Source organism: Meleagris gallopavo, chromosome 8, assembly GCF_000146605.3.
Source record: "Meleagris gallopavo isolate NT-WF06-2002-E0010 breed Aviagen turkey brand Nicholas breeding stock chromosome 8, Turkey_5.1, whole genome shotgun sequence".
Lineage (NCBI taxonomy): Eukaryota > Metazoa > Chordata > Aves > Galliformes > Phasianidae > Meleagris > Meleagris gallopavo.
This window is the reverse complement of record NC_015018.2, coordinates 32,607,973-32,618,741: the sequence shown is the minus strand read 5'-3', so window position 1 is coordinate 32,618,741 and position 10,769 is coordinate 32,607,973. Positions and strand designations below refer to the sequence as shown.

General features: G+C 40.7%; 1 long non-coding RNA gene across 1 annotated transcript; it reads right to left on the bottom strand.

The window, feature by feature from the left end:
• Positions 1–2,128: 2,128 nt before the first annotated feature.
• Positions 2,129–5,727, bottom strand: LOC109368906. Its single transcript, XR_002117374.2, has 3 exons — positions 5,553–5,727; positions 5,314–5,415; positions 2,129–3,530 (listed from the first exon to the last, which is right to left on the bottom strand). It is a non-coding gene; the product is annotated as an uncharacterized LOC109368906 (long non-coding RNA).
• Positions 5,728–10,769: the final 5,042 nt, after the last annotated feature.

Genomic DNA, 10,769 nt, shown 5'->3' with positions numbered 1-10,769 from the left:
AAAACAAACTTTTTTTGGTTTGCTGTTTTTGACATCAAATGCTTTGAGTCATTGACAGGTAGTTGTAAATCAACACCAGCTTCTACAAGATTCCCAAAAATATAATCTAATGTAACATATTCCAAACAATTCAATTGGTACTTTTTTTCCAGCTTTATGTCAGGAGACCTGCTCTGTATTCAGGGAGACAAATCACATTACCTGACCTACCAAGCCTTGCAAACAAGCAAATTCAGGTATCTTATGAGTCAAATCCACTGCAGTCACTTAATCCATTTAGTTCACACAATGCACCTATGGAAAATGCTCTTAAATTCTTCCAGTTCTCTTCTACAAAAAGGAGAGTAAAGCAATTGACCGATGTTAAAGGAGTTCATGAGGAGTTCTGAGAATTCTTAATGTGCCTTTGTTTTTTCCGTGAATCTCTGCCATGCTCTGTGTTGTTGGTCTCTTCTCTAAATTTAGCTACCTCAGACATTCCAAAACCTCTTCACAAATTTCCTGTGATAGCTGTGTCTGAGCCACTCATCCATGCAAGTGGAGGTGGCTTCATTACTAGATATCATTTTCAGAGGATAACTTCAGTGTTGATGAACTGAATATGTGACAATGAGGAGGAGGAGGACCATTCAAGCCTCAAATGCCAAAAGCTGTGGCTAAAAATTGGCTCCATTGTATTTGCTTTTTATGTGCATTCAAAAGAGAAAGAACATATCCTTTAATATCAAATCGAGCAATCTAAGTTGAGAGGGAAGTAATTATACATGAAAGAAATATAGTCTTTTGTAATAATGTTTTTAAAGTATCAGTTTCATTCTACCATAATATTCTTATGGTTAGATTTACCTTTTAATATTTTAATGAGTTTAGTATGAAGTAAGGAAGTTCTTTGTAGCTTATCTTATAAGCCTGTCTAGGACATTGCACCTAATGAGGTTTATAATTCAGTTTATAATTCAGTATATCCACATCTGCATCTTTAATAACGCCTAACATTCAATCTTTATTGTGCCACTTGAATAAAAAGTACTAAAATTAAACCTGCTGCAGCTTAATCTAATAATAAACAGACATGACATTTTGTACAAAAGGTATGCCTGATCAGCACAGTACACTCTTACAGTGGTATCAGATGTAGCAAAACAGAATTTATTCAGCCAAAGGTAGATGGTGACATTCACATACCAGTGATACACTTTGAAGAGCCACAGAGATCATTCCCCTGGAAGAAAGAAGTGGCAAGCTCAGGTCCAGATCCTTGCAGTCAGAGCAGCATGTACACAGACCTTTACTGGTGTGGGGTAGTCCAGACCCTCTTACTTCAGAAAAGTAATTTTGGTGCCTTCTATGGGAGCATCAGCAGCCAGAATAAGGGGGCTGCTCCTGCAGAGCCCTTTGTAAATTCAGAGTTTTGCTTCTTATCTATGGATTACTGGTGGTTCATTTCAAAGGTAGAAATAATGTTTTGTAATTAGGTGCGATGCTTTCTGGGCTATGACAGTTCTGTCGTGAAATCAAGATTTCTCTATGATGAAAGTGAGATAAAGCAGGGAAGAGGATATAACATGCAGAGATAATGTTTTGGAGAAGACTCAGTTTTAAAAAGTCATTAACTCATTTGGGTGAAATGATGGTTTTATGAAAACTGCACAGTTATTTAATAATAATCTTAATCTGACAATTTATCCTCGGGCCAGCTACGCTCAAAATTATTGTTTTGATTTCTTACAGGTGCAGAAATTAGCAACAAAGCAAAAAACTGGAGCCTATGCTAGACCTTGATTCAAGATGTACGACAACCTCCCTGCATTTAAAGGACTCTGGTTCTGGTCCTTACTTGCAGAGTGGCTAAGGTCTGTTTCCTTTTAAATGCATTTTGAAGCTGATATGGCAAGCAATAGTGCATCATGTCCATGTGAGATGCCTTTGTGATATTCACAGGAAGTCCCACTCACAAGTAAAAAGACTGTTCTTCACTAGGATCAAATTAGAATTATTTGACATCAGCTGGGTCAGGATGGGGAGCTTTGATCGGAGGAGATGAAAGACGGGTGAAAACTCTGCTGGGCCATAGAGTCGCCTGCTGAAACTGAAACTTCATGCTACAACTGGGCCTCATCTGACTTTAATTAAATAAGGGAAGATCAAAGCCTACAAATCTCCCTGATCTATATCAGCACAGCAAATTAAAGGTAAAATTTCTCTGTATCTTTCTATTCCTTTGAAGTCAATAGTGAACTTCGTGCTAAGCACGAGAACACAATGAGTGCTGTTCGGGTAGCTGCAGATTTACAATAATTTTGATGTCATGTTTGTGCAAGAGGAGAAAGGAAAGCCACTTCTTGAAATGGTGCCCTCACAGCTGTTGGGCCCCACTCCTCCCCCAGGTTGATTTTATCTTTGGGATTTGCTTTGCCTTACAATGATGCTAGGGGCACAATTACATCTAATAAGTCAGGATAACTATGGTCTTTCTTTTCCTTCAGCTATAAATCACAAAATATTCCACTTTTGTATGATTGCTTCCCCTCCTGCCTCCCTTGCATACTGGTGATATGAGCTGGAGACTTGGTTGATAAAAACATCCTGACCTGAAGCAGCTGGAAATAGCAGTATAATCATGCAAGCCCACTGTCAGCCCTCATCTATTTTTGTTTGATTGGTATCTGATTGTGATTGAAAAGCTCACTCCCCTGGTTAGCTACCTTGAGGCCAACCTTGAAAATGTGTCACATTTGGATACTTGATAGCATCTCAAGCGGAAGGTTAGATCCAGAGTGCACACAGGGCAAAAAATAGAAAGCTGGCATCTTGCTACATTGCACAGCAAAGGAAAAGCAACATGGAAGGAATCTGACAGACATGCAAAGAAATGGTAGTGCTGCAAGGCAGAGATAGGAGTCAGTGCACATGCATTAGCGGCTCTGGGCAGGACAAAAGAGCAACTTCCCAGGGTTTCAGGCTGGTTCCATGTCTAGCTGTTGTTGCAAGTTACAACATCCCTTGTCTGCAGTACGATGTGCGTAAGGATGGTTTAGGAGGGCAGAAATCAGAGTAATTCCTGGAGTTATCAGGATTTTATTTGCTGGGATTATTGTAAGGTTATGGAGGGGCTGGAGAGCATGTTTGCGATGCAGCCATAACATGGCTACACAGGATTCTTATATAAGATAGGAGAAATAAAATAACTAGTGATTAAGTTGAATAAAAGTCAAAAGAAGTGAGTGACAGTGATGGGTCTGGGAAGGGGGAGAGCATTGGTTATATAGATTTCCGTTTCTGTTATCTAACTGACAGCTACAAATAACAACTTTGAGGCCAAAAGATGTAGATCTCCAAGTCCTACCTCCCTGAAATGAAGGGAGGGGTACCTACAGAGGTTGAGTAGCTGAGGTAAATAGCAACAAACTGTGGCGATGCCTCTAGAAGACAGAGATAGGGAAGGCAACATGCCTGCTGAACAAAGCGATGCTCCAGTATGGAGAATGGCAATGGAAAATTGGTGAGAGAGCAGTCTTCTTTCATCCACACTGAAAATACAGATAAGAAATAGATTGTGTCATCGAAGGAATAAGAGATACTATTGGTACTACACAAATTGTTTTTTGACTTTGAGTCAATGTGCAGTATTTGATGCTGGCTTGCCTGTTAGTTGCCCTCAAAATAGAATGATAAAGAATATAACGTATTGAGGAGATTGTGAGGAGATAATCACAAAGGCTTAAGTACAGCTCTCACAACAGATAAAAAAATTAGTAAAACAGAAATTGATATTTAAATTGCTTGCTTTTTCAAAAAAAATTTAACGTAATTCATCTATCAGCTCCTTCTCTGGGTTTATTCCAGCACAGCTCCCCTTGGACACTTGGGGAGACCCTGGTACTGCACACATTCTTTCTGGCTGACTATGCACATGGTCTGAGTTTTGCAGCAAAGGACCAATTTTTACCAGTGGATACACTGGAATCATTGCACTGAGTGAGCAGGTGGAGCTGGAGGAAGGAGATCTGTGTTAAATACATAGGAGAGATCAGGTTCTGGAAGGCAGGTGGGACTTGCCATTCATTTGTCTCTGGAGCATCTATCAGCTCAAATGTGACCTTTCTTCTTGGTGGTACAGGCAGCCAGCAAAGTGATGGGAAAGAGGAACCTGGATCGAAACTGAAATGTATTTTTTCTATGACTATAAATGGTTAAAGTCAATACAAAGGCACTCTGTGCAAAACAGGAGCAAGGTTGTTGGAAGCACTCAGTGCGTGCGTAGTTTGAGTGGCAGAACAAGGCCACTTCAGATTGCTCTGAGAACCATACCAATTCTTCAGGATACTATGGAAGCAAAGTTCATTACTTGCTCAAACTATTTGAGTACGTTCTGGGTAAAGTAGTACCTACAGCCCAGAGCAGTTCCCTATCTGCCCACAAGAAGTGTCCCAGGCTGCTGCGGTCCCACCCCACAAAGCACTGGCTGTTCATTTTTAGTGGTCGTTTTTAGCTAATAGGTGCAGAAAAAGGAACAATGAACTAAAGGTTCCAAATGGCTGTCAGTAAATTTATTTTGCAGTTAACAGCCTTTGTAATGCACGGACTAACTTTATCTCATTTCTCTGTGGGTGTGCTGGGATAATTGCTCGAGTACTTTGTTAAAAAGAAAAGCTCTCCACATTTCCATTAACTCCCTACATGGTGTCTGTTTCACTTGACTGCACTAGGTACCATTTACAGTTCAATTTCACAGTCATGATGGACTGAAACGTATCAACCTGCTTTCTCTCCACTCCGCTAATCACATGCATTAATAAACAGGGAGATTCATAAGATCTGTTACTCTCGCTTTTCTTTCCTAAGTCCATTTTTGTGAATTAAATCATGGGCACTTTTTCCTACAAAGTCCAAACTGCCAGAGGAATAAATAAGCACTATCTTATTCAGTAGGGTGCAATAAGTTACTATTTTAGGGAAGCAAGCCAGGCGTACAGAAGTTACTGCATATTAGAAGACAAAAAAATCCGTCAACAAAGAAAAGCATTGTGTGATGTCAATCTACAGTATGCATGTGTTTATATAATCACATTGGAATTTTCTTTGAACTTTAGCCTGGAAAATTTACTTACAGGGGGAGGGGGAAGGGGAAAGGATTTGAGTGTCTAAGCACCAAAATAGCTAGGACAAAGTAGTGAAACTGTGGTTGGTTGTACGGCAGAACCACATGAAAATGCAAAGAATCCCTTTTGTAACGGGTAGAGACAAGTAAGCCACTTGGTCATTACAGTACGAAATAAGTACACAAGCCACAGGAAATGCTGTGTTACTCACATTCCTCTCTCGTTGTTTTTCCAGGGTGGTTAATTTTTGCCTTTTAAAGGAATTTCTTTTGGATGTGACTTGTTCTTGCTCTGGTTTAATCAGACCAGTTCTCTGTAGGAAAAAGAAAGGGCAGTGCTAAGTACTGTTACGTGAGATAAAACACGGGTAAGAGATTAGAACACCAAAGACTGTCTTTTTTCCTCTGGCTTCTTTGGTGAAGTAGAAAGAATAAAGCCCACGTATCTGACCTGTTGCAGAATTTGCTAGCTCTCATTCATGCTGGCTGAGTCCCAACTTCTGTGCTGCTCCCCACTTAACTCATGCTCTCATGCCTAACAGCATTTTTAAATGTTCTCTGTTCTCAGCAATGTTTTTGGGGTTAACTTGGCTAGAATAACAAAAGGTCTTAACACTCTGGTCACTGAACTGCGTATTTAGAAAATCATGCTTTTTTTTTTTTTTTGTTCTGATGACCTGAAAGTGGATCGCTCTTCAAAATCTCACCCAGAAATATTTGATGAAGTTGAATGCCTAGTTTTGCATCATACCTATCCATCTTAGGACATGTTAGATGACAGTGGCCATATCTTTGATCATATATGATGTATTCTTCAGTCTTTCAGCTCTAGAAAAATCTTTCTATAAACAACAAAGGGTCTGCCTTTAAAAGATATCTGTGATGGACTGCTGAGTTTTTCATCTCTTTTTGTAAAGCAAAACATACTTTAACCTTCAGGATTTAATCACTGGTGTCAGACAGCTTTGCAGCCTCTCTTTCTCTTCCTTTTAAGTGTTGACTTCCCAGTGTATTTTTTTTTAGAACAGATAATAGTTGGGGTTATATCTTCTGCTTAGATAAACATTACAAAATTATTTTTTTCTCTTAGTAACCACCTTGTCCTAAAAGGCAATTGGGTTATTTCTCTTATGAACCACCTGCAGTGTGGAACGGCAGTGTGATTCATCTTCCGTCTTAGCTACTGCAATAATAAAACCTTTTCCAGTCAGTCACTAAGGTAGTTTAATTACAGTATTTGAGCTGAAAATCACGAGGATGTAGAAACATCCTCTGTAAGTGACTCACGTAGTTTGGAAATTCACAATAGCAGTGGGCCTTTGCTGTAAAGTTTACTCTTCTCTTCCTCCATGATTTATCTGTTTTTTTTATCAAGTGTTGTTAGAAAGGAGATTGCAGCAAGGAGGTGTTGGTCTCTTTACTATGGTGACAAGAGATAGGACACAAAGAAATGTTCTCAAGTTGTGGCAGGGGAGGTTTAGACTGGACATGAGGAAGAATTTCTTCATGGTAAGGAATTGGAGTGAGCAGCTCAGGGCAGTAACGGAGTTGCCATCCCTAGAGGTATGTAAGAGATGTGCGTATGTGGCTCTAAGGGACATGCTTAAGTGACAGGACTTGGTAGGTCAGGCTGGTGGCTGGACTTGATGATCTTGAAGATTTTTTCCCACCTAGATTATTCTTTCTTCCTTTGTGATATGAAGATCAAAGAGAAAGATACAGCAGGAAGGCATTAGGTCACTCCTGTCTATGAGGCCTGCAAAATGCGTGATGGGATGAAGTGGCTGAGAGAAACATGCTGTCTACTGATTGTTTCCCTAGCAAGAAGATCTCCTGTCTGTCTGTGAATGCTCTCTGTCAACACTGCAAAGACACACTGAGAATAGGAAGCTGATCGTTGAAAAACTGTATCCACATTTCTAGCAGCTGCAGAGGTCTATATTGAATGCCTCAGTCTCTTGCTGTCAGGAGAATTTACTGAAATTCTCTTGACCCACTACATAAGGTGATCAAATATAAGATGGGAAATGATGAAAAGACTGTGTAAATGCACAGTGGCTGTTTTCCTTCTGGGCGATAGTCTGAATCCATGAATGATTAATGTATTCAGCTCTCTCAGAACAGCAGATTCTCTGTGCTCCTCTTTGGAGCCTGGGTTTTGCAGAGACCTGCAGGAGTGAGCTGAGCCTTCCTGGCCCCAGGGTGCACTGGCTCAAGTCCATGGCTCCGTGACACTGCATTTTATTTTATACACTGGCAAGCTCAGGGCAGATGCTGCTGAGCTGGTTTGTGTACCTCTACTCCACAGATTTGGATATGAAGCGTGTCTGTTAACACAATAGCAACAACAGAAATGAAGTAAGGCATCTGCGTTATCAGCCCTTTTTATTCCATACGATACACTATCATTTAGTTGAAGACATTTCTGCAGTCTGACTTTTCTTTACTTGCTTCTCTCATAATTCCAACCTGCTGAGTTTCTTCAATTATAATTTTTAATAGATCTAACCTGAAATATTTCTGATTCACCTGCAGGCGGTAGCAATGGCTATAATCCTTCTCTTTCCTTCATAATTCCCACTCTTGACCTGGAGTCCTCAGAGCCTGCAGGGTTTTGGGATACCTGCACCTACAGCTTTTATTGACCTCTAAAAATTCCCAGATTGAGTTTCATGTTCTCCTTATCTCCTTTTTCAGTTGCTTCTACAATCCATGCTATGTCGTCAATTTTACTTATCTATCAACGCAACTCATACAGCTCATTTATTCTTTTATCTTCCTTCCAAACTACAGCCTTTATTAGGCTAAAGCCAAGCAGTTCCAGGGAAAAGGAGAAATAAATCTGGGCATAGCATGTCTCCTTGTCTGATTTCAGTAGTCATCCTTAACCACTTCATCATCACCTTGCTTGCTGTCGCCACGTGCACTGACTTGCTGTAGATGTTTTCTGTCAGTCTGATCGAAGCAGGTGTTTCATTCATTTTTCCCCAGTACCTGTCTTAACTTCTCATTCTTAACTCTGCTTTTATTTACATTTATTGATGGATTACTTCGTACAGCACCTTTGCTGCAGATTCCTTACTAGCAGCATATCTTTCCACTGCCATTTTATCCACCTGTTTCTCTTTCAAACTTTCTTCTAAGACTTTTAGGCTTTGACTTCTTTGTCTGGAGAGAAAGGAAAAACCAACACAACAAGGAACATAACAAACAAAGCCCAAAGAACTTTGCACCTGTTCTGGTATTTGTGCCAGGAGGCTTCTCCAGGGCTCTTTCATCTGCTGTGCTCTGGGTTTTTGAGATACTCCTTCCAATGTCTTTTTTTGCTTGCTCACCTTGTGCTGTTACAAAAAGCCTTTTCATCTCAAGCCTCCTGTTCATCTGCATAAACTCATCTTGCTGGGAAGTTCCTTGAATACTGGCCTAGCCTAGCGACTGGTCAAAAACTATGTTGGAACAAATAAAAATTATTATTTAAAATTTAATGTTGATATGAGAAAGAATTGGCCATGGACACAAAGGAATTCTTTAGTGTATTCTTCTGCTGATAGTGCCTCTTAAAGTGCTCTAGGAAGAGAACTGCTGACTATCCAAAGATTTTTTTTTAATCTGGGTTTCACTGGCTTCCGCCTTTCTGCTAATAAAGATGACTTTTGTCAGGAAACAATAGGGTCTGTGTGTAACCACCTCTGTTTCTGGTCCGGATTCCTTGCCAAAATAGCTGCACTTAGCACTTGCACAGCTCTTTTCATCTTCAAAGCCTTTCACAGATCTGATGTAAACAGCCGGAGTTCCACTGATTTTGGTGGCAAAGAGCTTAGTAGCCTTCAGAACAGGATTATGTGTTTGCATGGAAAATAGCAATATCATCTGCCACTTTGCTTGCTAGAATTTTATGAAGATGCCAGGCCTCAAGCTAGAGAGCAATCAGCTGCATGGGGCTAAGAACCTCTCCTCTTATTCAACATACATCTTTCTGGCTGTGACTTCATGCTATGAATTGTTAAGCAATTGAGATTGATTACTGAATCAGTTCTTAAAAGTGTGCACAAGAAATGTAAATAGCTGAGACAAACAGTATTTTTGAGTGTAATTGGTTCTGATGTTTGCTCAAGCTATGCATTTGCTCCAAACCAGTGCTAGCCTCCTTGCATTTGATGTGTTTTATTTTGCATGTGAAAAAAGAAGCACAGGTGAGCTGACTTGTGTTTGCTGCTCTGGAAAAAGCGTTCAGCAGTGCTGGAATTTGAGAACACCACAGCAAAATTAGGAGCTAAATCATCTCTGGAATGAGAAGGATTGTGTATCAAACCAAGCACCCATCACTCCTATGGAGTCACTCACTTTTTACTTTCAGAGTAGAACAGTTTTGTCCTCCCTCTTTGATGAAGAAGTTCAGAATAATTGCCTTTTAATTTGTCATGGTGTACTCTGCCATCTCCCTAATCAAATCTTTTCCTCAGAGACCAGCCCCAGAGTCAGCAGTACAAGTGCTGCTTGCAGGGGAGTGTAGTTATGGCTTCTGCTGCACAGTATGAAGAGCAGACTTGTGAGAGAGCGATAGGAATGCCTTCGGCTGGCTCCACAGGCTGGCATTCCTGCTGCTTCTGATGGGAGGTGAGCTGCCGGTATCAAAGGGAGATTTTCTGACAACTATCACTGAGAACACAAGCCTGTTGGTGTCATGCATGTAAGCCACATTGTTTACAGCCAAGTATTTGATTGCTACCTTAAAATCACAGATTACAGGCAGTTTCAACAATCCTGTCCCCTCTGCAGCACAGATGCATGCCTTCAACTCCATGTCTGCTTCTAAAAGAGCTTCTGAAGACTTTTTTCCTTTTCCATCTATCAGGGATCTCCTTCAGTCTATTATTCCCATTCTTAATCATTTGACAGTGGCTTCCCCTGGGCTTGCTCTTTTTGCCTTCAGAGCTCCTTTCATAACACCAGATTCCTGTCTCTCCATCCTTCAGTGAGGTTTTAGAATATATCTTTTCCCTCGTGCCTCTCTTCCCGTCCTTTCTTTATTCGCTTTCTGATGTCTGTTCTCTGTGCAGGTCAATGGTTCGTCCCTGAATCCTTAGAAAGCTTTGTGAATAACATTTTTCTTCCTTTTCATTCAAATGTATTTTTCTCCTGAATAGCTTCAGACTGTCACAACAACTATTTCCTGGTAAGAATGAAAAAGATGCTTGAAAGTATTTTCAAATTACTGCATTCATCATTCCTAGCTTTCCATATTATGGCCCTTCTCTTATTATCCCAGGCAGGCAGCAAGATGAATAAAGGCTGTGAATAACCCTGCCTTCTGCCCCTGAGCTATTCTCTCTGGAGTAGAATTCTCCCTCTTCTCTCAGCTTTAATTTTCACAAGCTGCACTTGCTGCTACACTTCACTCTAGGACACTGCCAGAACTACTTCTAACTCCATTTTACTGTAGATATTCTGATGAGTGGATTTGTTTCTTGTATCCTAATGCAACAAGCAGTGCTGACAATCTTGGTGTCCCCTCTGATGTTAGGCTGGGCCAGATCCTTTGTGCCATCCCTGCTGGGATGTGCAGGGCTGTGTCCCATGGGGCAGGGAGTCCTGCAGGCAGCTCTTGCTGCCTATTGCATTACCATGGCCAGCAGATCATGCCCATCCTCTGCGATTGCCTTTTGTC